Here is a 16,855-nt window from a genome sequence, read left to right on the forward strand (position 1 = left end):
ACGTGTGGGCGTTTTGAGCAGGCGTATTACAGAAGGTCCACATGCACCAACGACCCTACAGCTGTTTTCATTGGCGCCGGTGGAGGAATGGTACGCCCTACCACAAGAATTGCTTATCGACCTCGTGGCCAGCCTACTAAGAACCGTGTCACGTAATTTTTAATGTCCAGGGGACCATCATAAATCTCCGTGACTTTGAACAATTGTGTCGTATTTGTTTGCCTCCCTGCGTATTTCTTTCAGTTACCTCCTGTACTACACCGTAGTGTTTCTTTTATGAGGTTTGATTCTATGTATGGTCCAGGCTTCATCGACATATGTTGCTTAGCAGTGACACATCATGTTAAAGCTATTTGTGTTCTTACGTTTTGCACACCATTTTATTTATTTAATTTCAAGGGTATTTCACAAATTTAAAACCAGAAGCCATTGGAATAACTTTGCTACAGAATGTAATTTTCTCTAGACTCTACAGCGAGCTTTCCGAAACTAAAGACGTTTCTCATCCGATGATTAGAGAAGTACAGAGCGAAAGAGCAGCAGAGACAAAGGTACTCAAACATTGCGAAAAATTAAGACTTTATTGTCTGCTTCGACTGCTGAAGTTATCCATGTACGGATCAACAATTGCAATTTCGGCCTTAGCTATTTTCACGTGAAACGCAGCTAAGATTACGTGGTTTACCATATGTCAGAATATGACGTTGATAATGACATGTGTACATATGTGATATTTGTAAATTTTGCCAAGTACCAACCGTGTAATTTTAGCTGTGGTCCATCTGGAAATGGCTAAAGCCCGAAATCGCAACAGTGGATTTTGTAAATAAATAATTTTATGTATAGAAGGTTACAAAAAAAAATTGTTCAAATGGCTCTGAGCACTATGGGACTTAATATCTGAGGTCATCAGTCCCCTGGAACTTGGAACTACTTAAACCTAACTAAACTAAGGACATCACAGACATCCACGCCCGAGGCAGGATTCCAACCTGCGACAGTAGTAGCCGCGTGGTACCGGACCGAAGCGCCCAGAACCGTGACAGAAGGTGACAGTAACGTCCTTTAAAGAGTTTTATGCGATTGTGAAACCTACCCAAGAAAAAATTTAAAAAAAGAAGAAGGGGAAGATTGGCGGCCAGAGACACTGGCTCGCTATCAGGTCGCGGTACCCGCACATCTCTCTATCTCGCCCGTTTGTCCTCTCATTTACATCTACATCTATACCCTGCAAATCGCCGTGAGGAGCGTGGCAGATGGTACGTCCCATTCTGCCAGTTATTAGGGTTTCTTCCTGTTCCATTCACGTATGGAGCGCGGGAAGAATGATTATTTGAATGCCTCTGTGCGTGCTGTAATTACTCTAATCTTATCCTCAGGATCCCTGTCCTGCGCCGCGTCGATGTGAGGAGAGCGGGTATTTCGCCCGCGCCAGCCGCGCCCTCACGTCGCCAAGAGGCTTTTGTTTGGTTTCTTTGTCGTCTTCTGGCCGATGACAAACTGCTCCGCCAGCCGCTGGCCGCCTCGCCGGCCGTCACGCCTCTGCAGACAACAGCGGGGCCAGGCGGGCAGCGGCCCTCTGGCAGGGCTGCAGGGGGAGGCTGGCTGGACGGCGCGGCGCGGCCAGACAGCGTTGTAAGGCAACGCAGGACGTGAGGCGGCCGTACAGACCCCAGGCCTGCTGCACTGCGTCTACCCTAATCACGAGTGTCGTGCGTAGGCAAAACGATTGGAACGCTACAAACGTCTCGCCATCTACACTGCTTAACATGTTTCATCTTCCTCACTGCTCGAGAGGTTTCCATGTTCCCGCTCATTCCGTCTGTCGTAAGGACATATGAAGCGTACCTGTTCAAAATGTTCAAATGTGTGTGAAATCTTATGGGACTTAACTGCTAAGGTCAGCAGTCCCTAAGCTTACACACTACTTAACCTAAATTATCCTAAGGACAAACATCTATGCCCAAGGGGTGGGAACAGGAGGGCAGGGTAAAACCTGGCAGAAAGCCATATAATCTTGACCATTTCTACCAGTGTGGGCGGTATGTATTTCTCCTGCGTCGACCATTCGAAGGACCATTATCTGAGGCGGTTTCGGTGTTTACCATCATTGTGCGTGTATTTTTTTTTTCCACGTTAACATAATCCAGTCATAACTGGCGCCAACAGGTAGGGGCCAGTTTTCTTCTCAGTGTGCTATATGCCAATATAATTGAACCGCGCAGTACTGTCTCTAGTCGTTCTGCTGCAGGAGTCTTCTCAGTTCTGGGACACCCCAGCTGTTGGGCGGATTGTGAAAAACACTTCCTAAAAAATTGGAAAAGTAAGTCCTGTATTTCGTATGACTCCGTATGAGCTCGTGTTGTTCTTGTAAATACATCCAATAATCCATCACGGACTTAATATCGTACGAATACAAATATTTCGTCGCATGTCGAGCGATCCAATTGACCGCATACGTCTTTTGTTTGGGAAAAAAGGTCTTGTCCGGTAGAAAAAGTACATCCGATGTGATTTCCGTGTAGTTAGTGCGCCGAAGGAAGGCCAGTATTCGACGCGTCAGCATCGAGACGTCCCTCGCTGCGCCACACACTAAACCATGTTCTTCCGTTGCTAACAGTCCACAGTTTGTGCAAAGAGGAGAATCGACCATATGAATTTTATGTAATCGACTCCTGGTCACAAGTTTGCGGTTTATAAGAATATACCACATCGATTTCGCTGCTGTTGACAGTAATGGAGTATGCACTGCACACAAAATGTGGTTCCACGTTCTCGACGGGTATTTGAATTCCATTATGCTGCCGCCGTGGTGATCCATCAAGCATCTATAGATCTCCCGAGTCGTGGGTATTCTCGTCGAAGGTACTTTCAGACGAACATAACTGTAATCAACAAGAAATGAGGCAATGTGTGCGAGAGAAGGCGAAATATTGCCCACCGCAATAGGGGGTTCGTACGAAGGCGGAACAAGTACTTCTGTCAGAGCTGACGTTATGGTATGCTTTCTTTGTTGCCAATTTCGTATTTCGCTCGCAAGTAAACCGCCAGAGCTTTGTTTCGCACGTTTGTGAGGTTGAGGCCACCGTTCCATGAGGCGGTCTGCAATACCCTTCGGTATTAGTCGGATCTGCGCTAAATGGGGCAGTCGTGACGCTATGTGAACGTTGGTGTATGCCACACGTTGGATCATGTCAAAGGCTCTCAGTGAGTTGTTGCGTATCGTCAGACGAACATTCTGCAGAAGCCGCCGAGAACTCGCCGCCGCTGACCGCCGTAGTGAACGGGTGAATGTAATCCCCAGACATCTCAGCGATTCCACCGTCTGAAACGGTCCCGGTACGTCTTCCAGACCCCGTCCAATGTGCATAATTTTGGATTTCGTCATGTTAACGACACTGCCTGCCGCCGTCCCGTAAGAGTCGAGATGTTCAATAGCCTCACGCACTTCATGTCCTGATCTGACAAGAAGGATCAGGTCGTCCGCATATGCGCGACAAACGAAAGAGTTCTCATTAAGCGCTATCCCAGTAAGTGATCGCCTCATAATACACATCAGCGGCTCAAGCGCTATCGCAAACAGCATCATGGAGAGTGGGCACCCTTGTCGGACTGAGCTGTTAATAGGAATCGAGCCCGCTTCCCGACCGTTTACAATCACCTTCGATGTAGCCCCTCGTATTAGCCTCATAACGATGGAGATGAAAGCAGGTGGGTCCGCAGCTCGTGGTCGTGAGGTAGCGTTCTTGCTTCCCACGCCCGGGTTCCCGGGTTCGATTCCCGCGGCGGGGTCAGGGATTTTCTCTGCCTCGTGATGACTGGGTGTTGTGTGACGTCCTTAGGTTAGTTACGTTTAAGTAGTTCTAAGTTCTAGGGGACTGATGACCAAGGATGTTAAGTCCCATAGTGCTCAGAGCCATTTGAACCATTTTTGAAAACAGGTGGAATCGCCATTCGGCTCATGACTGACGCCAAGAAGTCATGGTTTATTCTGTCGAACGCACGATCGAAGTCCACAGATATCATCGCTGCTCGCATTTTACACGTTTCCGCAAGGGCGATAACGTCACGGTATTCACTTAACGCCGAGGAGATGTTGCTTCGCACACCTAGGCAAGCCTGATCAGGGGATATTGTCCTGGATATCGCCAGCTTGAGAAGAGACGCTAGTAGTTGTGCAAAGATTTTATAGTCGGTGTTTAGCATAATAAGAGGCCGATATTGATTAACACTGCGACTCCCCACCATCTTCGGGATGGGAAGAAGAAAGCCCGTCACAAAATCCGACGGTAGGCGCATGTCCGGACGCATCGCTTCATTGTACAACGACACCAACTGTGGCATCATCATGTCCACGAATTGCCGATAAAACTCTAGCGTAAACCCATCTGGCCCTGGTGATTTATGGGCCGCTCCTTTTGTGAGTGCCACCTTTATATCGTCTTCTGTGAGTGGCTCCATAAGCGCTGCCTTATCCGTCTCTGTCAGTGTCGTTTGCAGATGTTGCAGTATCTCTTCCTCCACCAGACGGACCGTCGGTGTACCGGCATAGAGGTGGCGGAAATGCTCTAAAAATTCATTTGCAATGTCCTGTTGTGTTGTCAGTTGACGGCCATCTAAACCGTGGAGCACTGTTACCAATGCCCGGCGGTAACGTTTATGTACCCGCGACACATGGTGCATCGAGGTATGTTCCCCAGTGATGGTGTCGAGTCATCTTCCCCGTATTGGGATGCCACCCAGTCGTCGTCGCGTGATCGATAGGATTTGTGCCTTGACACGATGAACTTCCGCATGATGTTCTGCAGACGGCACCTGGAAGGACAGCTCACGAAGCATGGTGTAATAATAATCAAGAGTGTCTCTGCCATCTCGTCTTATCCCGACCATACTGTATGAGAGCTCTTCTTATTGCCGGCTTAGTACACTCGAGCCACCGTTGAAGCACGGAGGTATATGTTGGTAGACGGCGTTGACATGTGGCCCATACCTCCTCGACTCTGACGACATTCGGGGTCCGCCAAAAGTGACGAATTGAGCTTCCATGTCCCGCGGTTTCTTCACACACTTTGCCTAGGGAGTGATATGGTACAAATGTAAGCCACATGATCAGTAAATGCCGCTGGCCATCGTTCCGCGTCTACCACCTTATCCTGTAGGCCAACCGAAACATATATTCAATCGAGTCTGCTCACCGAGTGACTGGAATAAAAAGTATATCCCTCACGGTTCCTATGAATCATGTCCCAGGTGTCGCTTAACTCCAGATCCCGGCATAGCACATGCAATTCACGACAGGTATTGTAATGTGCAGTCTGGTCTTTTTGGGCTAAAACACAATTGAAGTCACCACCTATAATGAAATGATCGAATCTGCCGGTAAATAATGGCACAATCACTTCCGAATAATATCTCGCACGCGCCCGTCTGTTGTCTGTGCCGGAAGGGGCATAAACATTGAGGATGCGAATTCCATTAACAGTTATCGCCAGTCCTCGTGCCGAAGGGGGGGGGGGGGGGGGGGTAGATAAGCCAGGTCGCGAACCGGAATCCCGTCCCGGACCAATATCGCCGTTCCACTGTCGTTGTTCGAGTGCGGCGAGGTGTAGGAGATGTATCCATGGACTTCCTGGAACTCAGGAATGTAAATTTCCTGCACCATCAGTATATCCACATCCGTCGCGTATATCATGTCCCTAAACAACTGCTGTTTCACGGGCGATCTAATGGTATTTACATTCACTGTCCCTATTCTGTATGCCTGGGGCCGAGTAGCTGTCATCTCCACATGATGTTAAAATGACAAAGTTTCACCGTGTCGATAGTCCCTTTGCACATTCGCAAAGGGTCGCCCGACGAACGTGCCCTGCGGCATTAGGTTTCTTGAGATGCGGACGGATGCGAGTCCCCACCAGTAGAATGGTCCGCATCGGTGATTTCGTCGTCCTGCTCATACCAGCTGATATTATTGGGATGCTCCAAATTTTCCTGTGCGGCATTGATGTGTGACATCTGTTGTTCTTTCGCAGCTTTAGACTCCACCGCAGAAGGGGTAGCAGGCCCCTGAGCGGATGCGTCGTCTGAACGACATGACATCTTTTCACTGTCCGAATTCATATGGTCTGCGACATCCGAAGCTTGTGGTTCCAAGTCAGACAGGTCCATAGTGTTAGACTCATCTGGGCTCCCAAGAAGAGAAGGGAGCGTCTCCGCAGAGTTTAGTCGGCGCTTCTTGCGGCGCTTTGGCGAGCGTTGTTTGCGGGCCCTAATCTCGGCCTCTGGTGTTGGCGTGTCTTGCATCACCTGCGTTCTCGCCGCCACCACAACGCCCTGGGGCCGTTCCACTTCAACTTCCATGCCTGTTGTGATGCTGTCATCCTCTTTCTGCACCACCTGTAATGTCTGGGATTGGAGGTTGGTCGGAGCCATTCCTTCTTCAGTGGGCTCCGAAGGCGCCTCAACTGCGGCGTCGGTTCGATAGTGCGCTCCGACCTCGGCGTCACGTCCCCGCGAAGCGCCGCCACGTGTCATCGGCAGTGACGTTGGTGTAGTCGGATTCTGGAGGTCTCCGCTGGGAAGTTGCACGAGTCTCCTCTGCATACACGCATATGGAAGATGTCCTTCACCACCACACCCGGAGCATGTCCGGCGCTGTCCATCATAGATGACAATAGCTCGACAGCCGCCGATGTTGATGTACGATGGCACATGTTTCGTAAGGGCAATTCGCATCTGTCGGACACCATTGAGCACTCGATACGTGCTAAAACTTGCCCAACGTTCGGCCGTATGACTGATAACTCTGCCATATGGATGGAGCGATTCAGTGACCAATGATTCTGGTACCTCGAAAGGCAGCTCGAAGACTCGAATCGTACGCACGCCCAGGCCCGAATGAGCTACTAAAACTTCGCCAATATGACCATCGGAGTATCGGAACTGGAATCCTCGTTAGGCGGCTTCAATGATCCTATCGCATCGTCGTCAATCATCTTTACGTAAAGAGTGCTGCTCACTATTGATAAATGAATTCCAATAATCTCCGTGTAATTAAGTTGCACTTCGTCCCTCAAGAAACGTTCAATTTCGAAAGCCTTCGGTCGTGCATACTCGTTACAGAACGTGAACTGTATCGTGGTTTTTCGGAAATTGTGTGCCATTGCGTTTGATTCAAACAGTTACACACGCGAGTGACGACGGTGTAAACACCGCTTCTTCCGCGAACGTTCGCAGCCGGGACGTAAACAAGTCCGAGCTGCTCCGCGGCTAAAGGCGGACTGAAACACACACACCCATGCCCAAGGGAGGACTCGAACCTCCGCCGGGACCAGCCGCACAGTCCATGACTGCAGCGCCCTAGACCGCTCGGCTAATCCAGCGCGGCGAGGCGTTCCTGTTTCTCAAGAAATAATATCTGAGGTTCCGTACTGAAACGCCCTGCTTAACCCGCAGGACAGTGGAAAGGAGCCAAAATAAGGGGCTGTCAGTTACACTCGAACATACAACTTTATTATTTGATCAAACATTGCAAGAGCCCAAGAAAAAGTTTTTTATAACACAGTATTAATCTTGGGGACTTAATTACCAGCTGAAAGTCACCTTAATTTAAAAACGGCTGAAGGCCAATAATTTAAAACGCAGGCATAATCAGAAATTTAAAAGGCAAGCCTTATCTTAAAATAGTTCTTTAGTTAGGCAGAAGTAAACAAGTTAACTTCAAATCAGCTGAAGACCTAACACTTAAAATTCCTTAACATTATTTTTTTTTTTGTAAATACCGAACGCCTTACGTGAAACAGTTCTTTAACTTAGGCTGAAGGCCTTAAGAGCAAACAACTCAAACTCAAAATCGGCTGGAAGCCCAATACTTAAAAAATTCAAAACATTAAAATTTTTAAAATGCCAAAGGGCTACGTGAAACAGTATTTTAAACTAGGTTGAAGGCCTTAATAGCAAAATAACTCTAATTTTTTAAAAATCGGCTAGAAGCCATAGAAGTACCAACAAAAAGAACAAATTTTTAAAAAAAAACACCCAAGGGCGCTCAGATTTTGCTAAGTAAAAAGGCGATTATAAAGAACGAAACTACACAAAGTTCATTAATATATGTGTGCAGTGTCCCTGGAATCTAAAAGAAGAAGGATCAGTCACAACACAACGTGAGCAGTACAATTACATATGCAAAACATTTTGGCGCGCCAAATCACGTCTTTTAAAACTAAAGAGATGAGTTAACTCGCCAATGAAATTTACATTCACATTGTTTGGTTTGCAGATGACAAGCTATCAGTGCAGGACACCATATGGTTGGTCATGCAAAACCATATAGTATAAAATCACGGTAAGAAGCAAAACGAACAAAAACTTTCTTTAGACCTCGTTTTGTTAAATCACTTATAACCTACAACACTTCCACTTTTTACAGTTTTAAATAAACAAAAACCTACTGACGATGGCACAGAGGTGCTGAAATATGTTTGGGTAAAAAGAAAAAACAGAGTGTTTGCAAAAAGACGGAACCCATATCCTATAACGTAATTGCAAATGCGGAAAGAAAGGACAAGAGCTTGAAAGGTGGCTACACTGAGCCACAGCGCCAGAGATCGCTAGAGAGCATTGTTCCGCCGCCTCCACTGGCAGTGATTATTGAGAACTCGTAGTGGGCAGTGCTTGTCGAGGACTCGTAGTAGTCAGTTCGTGTTCAGATGTGCTAGTAGGGAGTGCTTGCTGAGATGTGATACTGAAAAGTTCTTGTTGAGATGTGGTAATAGCGAGTCGGTGTGGAGATATATTGTAATGATTAGAGTGATTTTGGTCAATATATGAAGGTAACGAAACTTGATTTATTTTTCATTATTTCCATGTTTTAAATAATGCGTCATTACAGGTTCAGTCAACAAAGCATCTGGCTTGTGTTCTTGTATTAGAGTGTAATTCTGGTTTTCTTGAGTAATTATGGTATTTTTATTTTCTTTAATTAATTCAGTATAAATGATATTTAAAATTTCTTGTGTTATTGAAGAAGAACCGTGCCAGATGCGTACGTTGAGTCATACTTCCACACACAGAACAGTTACACTTGTGCTTTGGTTTCGTAGGTTTTTATAGTTGCTGGGGACTTAATTAATTAATTGTGTTAATGAAAATTTCCATTTCATTCTTTGTTATTGTTCTAAGCAGTCAGATTGCGTAATAATAACAGTCAGGGCCATCCGTTACGAGACTTCGTAATCGGACATACAGCTACAAAAATTTAAAATTATTTGCATTTTATTTTAATTAAGCCCCCATGCAAGCTAGAGTTTAAAAAGCTGAATATAATAAGTCATACAATACACTCAGAACACTGAAAATTCTGTACATGACAGCGTACATTTTTTGCTTAACTCTAATAACGCAATATTAAGACACCAATTTATACAGCGTTACTTAAAATAAGTATAAATAGACCAAATACAGAATTACTTAGAAAGAATATAAAATAAAGCTACGTAATGAAATAAAACAACAGAAATAAATGTATTACGTTGCTTCTTATCTAAATTTCTCCAATTGCCCTTCTGTTTGTAGTTACCTCGGGACCTCCTCAAGTTTTGCCTACATTGAGTGGAAAAATTGCCTAAACTGCAGCAACCTGTTCGTTGCCTACATACGAGATGTGGTAAAAAATATGGGCAATAATTTTATCAGAAACATAGTAAGAAGCTTACATGTAATATGATTTCATCTCCTTCACCGTACGCTCATTGTCTAGCAATGCACTTATGCCAAAGCTGAGTCGATGCTTATAAGCATTTCTGGAAGGCTTTCTTTCAGAACGCCGTTCCGCTGCTCTGTCCTGGCCCTCTCAGTGTCAGGAATGATGTCGAAACGTTTGCCTTTAAGCGCGGTTTTAATTTTTGGAAGAGCCAGAAGTCACATGGTGCTAAATCTGGTGAGTAAGGTGGATGTGGATAGACAAGAACGCTTTTTCCTCTCAAAAACCCTCGAACCAAAAGCGAAGTGTGACTCGCCGCATTTTCATGATGAAGAAGAAAGCCACTGGCTCATTTTTCAGGTCTTCTTTCTCCGTACATCGATTCACAAACGTTGCAATACGTCCTTGTAAAATTCGGCGTGTACACTTCTTCCCCATGGAACGAACTGTGATCGCACTATGCCCTCAACATCGCAAACAGATTGAGCACCACTTTGAGATTAGATTTTGAGTGATGTACGTTTTTAGGGTGAGGAGATTCACTGGCTTTCCATTGGGAACTCTGAATTTTCGTCTCAGGGTCACACCCATACATCCAAGTTTCATCTCGACTTACAATTTTGGACATGAAGTATGGATCTGAATGAAGACAATCCTTCAACTCCGTGCAAACCGACACACAATTTTCCTTCTTTTCATCACTCAAAAGTCAAGGAACAAATTTTTCATTTGCTCGTGTCATTTGCTAATTATCGGTTAAAATACTTTGCACGGACCTATACAAGATGCTCTGTAGTTCTTCGGTAAGCTCTCGAATAGCTATTCACCTATTTGAAGGCAAAAATTTTGCCACTTTTTGCACGTTTTCTTCTGTTTCCCCGAACGTTGACCGTGTTGTACCGACTCGTTTCCTTTTTTAAATCACTCATTCCACTTGTAAACAGTCTTTAGAGTTACAGCTTTTTCGCCATATAGCAACTTGAACATTTCGTTACAACCTGAAAGAGAACAAAATGTTCGCGCGTTGTTCGAAATCCATGATGCACGACAGACACGATAAACACAATCTCACGCTAGTGTCTCTGGACGCTCGCTGAAGTGTCAGAATGTGCTCCAACTTGAAGCTGTCTGTCTCAATGGACCAATCTATCGAAGAAATTACATCAAATGGTTGTAGCGTCAGCAACTGCTGCTAAAAAAATTCGTTCAGATTTTTCATCAATGAGATACATATAAATTAAACAAGAGAGAAGCAAGGACGGATCTCTATAGTAAGCCATTATTTCGGTAACTAGGGTCTTTTTCTGTAGTTATTGTAAATTTCCTTCCATCTAAAATGTTGTCAATTAGTTCTGTTGTCCGTCTGCATGGGACGCGTTTATCAATGAAAGTAACTGATGTTTTCTGCTTCATTTGGTATCCTGCTTGAATAACTGTTGTTAAAGACAATGACTGTTTCGTTCGTGACATTCCATAAGTCACACAGGTTCGCTGGTTGGTGCCAAACAACAGTCACTTGGAGACATAAATCTACAGCCAAGAAGGAGAGGCAGCCAAATAATCTCAAAGATCTCCTGGCTAAATTAAATGTTTCACAAGGCATGAACTCGCACAGCTCTTCTCAGTATCCTCCAGTCATAAAGTGCCGAGAATTATATGATTCATTTGTAGTCTCTTTCTGATGTTCAGAAGGAGAGTGTACACCTGGAGTCCTGTACTTCCACTGTTATAACCTGCTGCCGTTCATCTAGCACCCAGTCTCGAAGATCTAGCTTATTAATTATTCTGGAACCTGGAATTCTAGTAATTTATTTTTATGTCGCTGCAACCAGTACGTTGCCGCAAGATATCGCACTGTGATGTTAGCGAGACGTAGTCCTAGAATGAAGAGAAGCGCCTCTGTCGGTGTAGTACTGTACGCTACTGTCGTTCTTAAGAGAAATCCTCGCTGCGTACCTCTTACGGTGGCTCTGCGTCGTACCAAGCGGAGCCGCTGATCCCAATCACTTGCAAAGCCCACAGTGGCAACCTGTACTGCATTGTGCTACAGTCAGACAGCCTCCAGGAATAAGATGTGCTCCCAGTGCCGGTTCTGGCGTACAGAGTGTAAGAAATTAGTGAAGGTCAACAACAACGGATGCGAGAAAACTTCAAACAGTGACCACGGTCAATATCTATGCGTATGCCACGCAATCCACCTTACGATGTCTGACAGGCACGGTCAATATATATGCGTATACCACGCAATCCACCTTACGATGTCTGACAGAGGGTAGGCCTTACTTCTGCTACCACTACCTGCCATCCTATTCGTGAATGGCGCGTGGGAAGAGTTATTGTGAGTAATGGAGTACCTAGGAAGAAGTAATTTACTGCCTGACATACTACCTCGGATGCAAAACGCCTCTCTTGTAACGTCTTAACCTACCATTTCTTGATCATCTCTGTAACGACTCATTACCACGTCTTAAGAATCGAGAGAACCAATGTCTTGCAAGTCACTTGTTCCATGGCCGAATTAGATTTCCTAAAGACTCTTGCAATAAATCTAAACTCGCATCTCCTTTTCCCACAATTTGTTTCATTTGGTGATTCCAGATTATGTCGCTCCGGATGATTACTACTAGGTATTACACGGTACCTACTGCTTCCAGTGAATTTTCACCAATATGTAATCGACTCATCTGAACATTTATGTATATTTGGAATACAAATATGACAGAGGTTCTCCGTATGGGCCTATAAAGTTACTACTGACGGATCATTTTTATTCGACTTCGAGGTTAGTTTACATTCTATTCACTGATGTATTATTGGATGTGTAATATTTGTGTGTGCATATGTGATCTATTAGTATTTTTGTGTTAACTGCCAGTACAGGAACAATAGGCCGTTCTCAGAGAACGATAGGCTTCAGGTTATTCGTAGATTTCCCGAGGTATTAGTCAGTCGTCTACAAATTTCACAGCACAGATTATCAGCACTTCTATCACCCCTTCACTTCAGGACAACATTACTGAGACTACCTGTTCTTCTGTTTTTTGTGCACAACTGATTTTTTTATTTCTTTATTTGCCATATGGTTTTAGAACACTCTACAAACCTCCTTGTTACACAACATATAATCATACAAAATTGTCGTTGTTGTTGTGGTCTTCAGTCCTGAGACTGGTTTGATGCAGCTCTCCATGCTACTCTATCCTGTGCAAGCTTCTTCATCTCTCAGTACGTACTGCAGCCTACATCCTTCTGAATCTGCTTAGTGTATTCATCTCTTGGTCTCCCTCTACGATTCTTACCCTCCACGCTGCCCTCCAATACTAAATTGGTGATCCCTTGATGCCTCACAACATGTCCTACCAACCGATCCCTTCTTCTAGTCAAGTTGTGCCACAAACTTCTCCCCAATTCTATTCAATACCCCTCATTCGTTATGTGATCTACCCTTCTAATCTTCAGCATTCTTCTGTAGCACTACATTTCAAAAGCTTCTATTCTCTTCTTGTCTGGACTATTTATTGCCCATGTTTCACTTCCATACATGCCTACACTCCATACAAATACTCTCAGAATCGACTTCCTGACACTTAAATCTATACTCGATGTTAACAAATTTCTCTTCTTCAGAAACACTTTCCTTGCCATTGCCAGTCTACATTTTATATCCTCTCTACTTCGACCATCATCAGTTATTTTGCTCCCCAAATAGCAAAACTCCTTTACTACTTTAAGTGTGTCATGGCTCTGAGCACTATGGGACTTAACTTCTAAGGTCATCAGTCCCCTAGACCTTAGAACTACTTAAACCTAACTAACCTAAGGACATCACACATCCATGCCCGAGGCAGGATTCGAACCTGTGACCGTTGCGGTCGCGCGGTTACAGACTGTAGCGCCTAGAACCACTCGGCCACCCCGGCCGGCTAAGTGTCTCATTCCCTAATCTAATTCCCTCAGCATCACCCGAGTTAACTCGACTACATTCCATTACCCTCGTTTTGCTTTTCTTGATGTTCACCTTATATCCCCCTTTCAAGACACTGTCCATCCCGTTCATCTGCTCTTCAAAGTCCTTTGGTGTCTCTGACAGAATTACAATTTCTTCTCCGTGGATTTTAATACCTACTCCGAATTTTTCTTTTGTTTCCTTCATTGCTTGCTCAATATACAGATTGAATAGCACCGGGGAGAGGCTACAACTCTGTCTCACTCCCTTCCCAACCACTGCTTCCCTGTCATGTCCATCGACTCTTATAACTGCCATCTCTTTTCTGTACAAATTGTAAATAGTCTTTCGCTGCCTGTATTTTACCCCTGCCATCTTCAGAATTTGAAAGAGAGTATTCCAGTCAACATTGTCAAAGGCGTTCTCTAAGTCTACAAGTGCCAGATACGTTGGTTTGCCTTTTCTTAATCTAGCTTCTAAGATAAGTCGTAGTGTCAGTATTACCTCACGTGTTCCAGTATTTCTACGGAATCCAAACTGATCTTCCCAGAGGTCGGCTTCTACCAGTTTTTCCATGCGTCTGTAAAGAATACGAGTTAGTATTTAGCAGCCATGACTTATTAAACTGATAGTTCGGTAATTTTCACATCTGTCAACACCTGCTTTCTTTGGGATTGGAATTATTATATTCTTTCAAGTCTGTGGGTATTTCGCCTGTCTCATACATCTTGCTCACCAGGTGGAAGAGTTTTGTCATGGCTGGCTCTCCCAATGCTGTCAGTAGTTCTAATGGAATGTTGTCTACTCCCGTTGCCTTCTTCCGACTTAGGTCTTTCAGTGCTCTGTCAAACTCCCATTCCATCTTCATCTACATCCTCTTCCATTTCCATTTCCAAGTACAACGCCCTTGTATACACCCTCTATATACTCCTTCCACCTTTCTGCTTTCCCTTCTTTGCTTAGAACTGGGTTTCCATCTGAGCTCTTGATATTCATACAAGTGGTTCTCTTTCCTCCAAAGGTCTCTTTAAATTTCCTCGAGGCAGTAGCTATTTTACCCCTAGTGAGATAAGCCTCTACGTCCCTACATTTGTCCTCTAGCCACGCCTGCTTAGTCATTTTGCACTTCCTGTCGATTTCATTTTTGAGACGTTTGTATTCCTTTTTGCCTGCTTCATTTACTGCATTTTTATATTTTCTCCTTTCATCAATTAAATTCAGTATTTCTTCTGTCACCCAAGGATTTCTACTAGCCCTCGTCTTTTTACTTACTTGATCCTCTGCTGCGTTCACTACTTCATCCCTCAAAGCTACCCATTCTTCTTCTACAGTATTTCTCTCCCCCGTTCTTGTCAATTGTTCCCTTATGCTCTCCCTGAAACTCTGTACAACCTCTGGTTTAGTCAGTTTATCCAGGTCCCATCTCCTTAAATTCCCACCTTTTTGCACTTTCTTCAGTTTTAATGTACAGTTCATAACCAATAGGTTGTGGTCAGAGTCCACATCTGCCCCTGGAAAAGTCTTACAATTTAAAACAAAATTAATATACAGTAATGTACAATATGATACTGAATGTAAATTGAACATATACAGATGTAATACACAGGTATATTGCATACATAAATATCACAAAATTTCTGCACATTTCACTTTTAACTTCTTATATTTGTTATTTCCAACTACATTTGTACTAAGCTTAAATGTATATCGAAAGCACAACAAGGGCTGCAGCCTAAGTAAGTCAGACGTACCACAAGACCACTGACCTCATCATTTATTGAGCTGACGTGTTAGTTCTTTCCTATGTTCTTCATGTTTAGAAAATCTGAAGACTATATGTGATTATTCTTCCAATAGATCCATCGTCCCATTCGCAGTAGAGATTCTTCTTGAAACCGATTCTGGACAGAACAGCTGGAAAAGTTTAGTGAACTTGCGACAAGATGTATCCTAATCTTGTGGTCAGAGAACAAAAGTTCTGTGGGAGTTCCTGGCTGTATTGCGCCATACTCCTTTGGTTCAATAGCTCCCGTCACAAGTGGAAGGTGTTTTACAACTCTGGTCACGCTGTGGAAGTGAGACTCTGTTTTCGTAGCATTTGGCTTCGAACCAGTCCCTTGCATCCATTATTCATCCATTCAAAGCACGCACACATCGCAAAGCATCTTAAGAATTTTTGATTTCTCCTTAAACCTCACTGAAAATCGTTGACAGAACAAACGAAATCGGTTTCATTCATAAAATACGTAGGCTGATAATCATTGTGAGAGTGACATAATTAATTATGGTAGAGGCGAAGCAATTTTTAAATGAGGCCTGTTTTCAGTGTCTACTGAACAACCGGGCTGGCTGCGTATTAATTTAGTTATAGCCAGAACAGCTGCAAGCACTCGCTTCACAAACTACTCTACTGACCATTAAAATTTCTACACCAAGAAAAAATGCAGATGATAAACGGGTATTCATTGGACAAATATATTATACTAGAACTGACATGTGATTACATTTTCACGCAATTTCGGTGCATAGATCCTGAGAAATCAGTACCCAGAATAACCACCTCTGGCCGTAATAACGGCCTTGATACGCCTGGGCATTGAGTCAAACAGAGCTTGGATGGCGTGTACAGGTACAGCTGCCCATGCAGCTTCAACACGATACCACAGTTCATCAAGAGTAGTGACTGGCGTATTGTGACGAGTCAGTTGCTCGGCCACCATTGACCAGACGTTTTCAATTGGTGAGAGATCTGGAGAATGTGCTGGCCAGGGCAGCAGTCAAACATTTTCTGTATCCAGAAAGGCCCATACAGGACCTGCAACATGCGGTCATGCATTATCCTGCTGAAGTGTAGGGTTTCGCAGGGATCGAATGAAGGATAGAGCCACGGGTCGCAACACATACGAAATGTAACGTCCACTGTTCAAAGTTCCTCAACGCGAACAAGAGATGACCGAGACGTGTAACCAATGCCACCCCATACCATCACGCCGGGTGATACGCCAGTTTTGCGATGCGAATACACGCTTCCAATGTGCGTTCAGCGCGATGTAGCCAAACACGGATGCGACCATCATGGTGCTGTAAACAGAACCTGGATTCATCCGAAATAATGACGTGTTGCCATTTGTGCACCCAGGTTCGTCGTTTAGTACACCATCGCAGGCGCTCCTGTCTGTGATGCAGCGTCAAGGGTAACCGCAGCCATGGTC

This window comes from Schistocerca nitens, chromosome 2 (assembly GCF_023898315.1).
Source record: "Schistocerca nitens isolate TAMUIC-IGC-003100 chromosome 2, iqSchNite1.1, whole genome shotgun sequence".
Lineage (NCBI taxonomy): Eukaryota > Metazoa > Arthropoda > Insecta > Orthoptera > Acrididae > Schistocerca > Schistocerca nitens.